Here is a 507-nt window from a genome sequence, read left to right as displayed (position 1 = left end):
CAATGGTCCTGGAGAGAACTCCTAATCCGCCCATTCCCCATCTCTAGAACATGTAGTTACAGTGAAAAAGCCTTCCACGGGGAAAGAACTTTTCGACAGCAGATTTTCTATGCTCCTTGAGACGGATGCAGATGTCAACCAGTGCGTATGTTTGGCAAGGACGCAGGGAGGATGGAACGGTAGTTCCTCCCCTAGGAAGATGGTTCTTGAGGAAGACAATCTCGGTAGTATCTTCTAGGATGCTCCCAGAGAGCGCTCCCCGTGCATGCTCCTCTCTAAAAGCCGCTGCAAGGGCCTGCTGCGTGGCCCAAGAATCCACGTTGCTGTTGAGGTCAGACCTAGCCACAGTGATCAAGGTTTCTTCCCCATGACCTTGGTGGTGGCTGGCCCTTTACCAGGTCACAGCTCGGCTCGGACAGTTCAAGGGTCCAGCCTAAACTGGGATGAGGGTAGAGGCACGACCCGCCGCCTCCCCCCCCCCACCCCCGCAACTCGGTTTCTCTACTA

Source organism: Neophocaena asiaeorientalis, unplaced genomic scaffold (genome assembly GCF_003031525.2).
Source record: "Neophocaena asiaeorientalis asiaeorientalis breed wild unplaced genomic scaffold, Neophocaena_asiaeorientalis_V1.1 scaffold504, whole genome shotgun sequence".
Taxonomy (NCBI): domain Eukaryota; kingdom Metazoa; phylum Chordata; class Mammalia; order Artiodactyla; family Phocoenidae; genus Neophocaena; species Neophocaena asiaeorientalis.
This window is presented reverse-complemented; position numbering follows the sequence as displayed.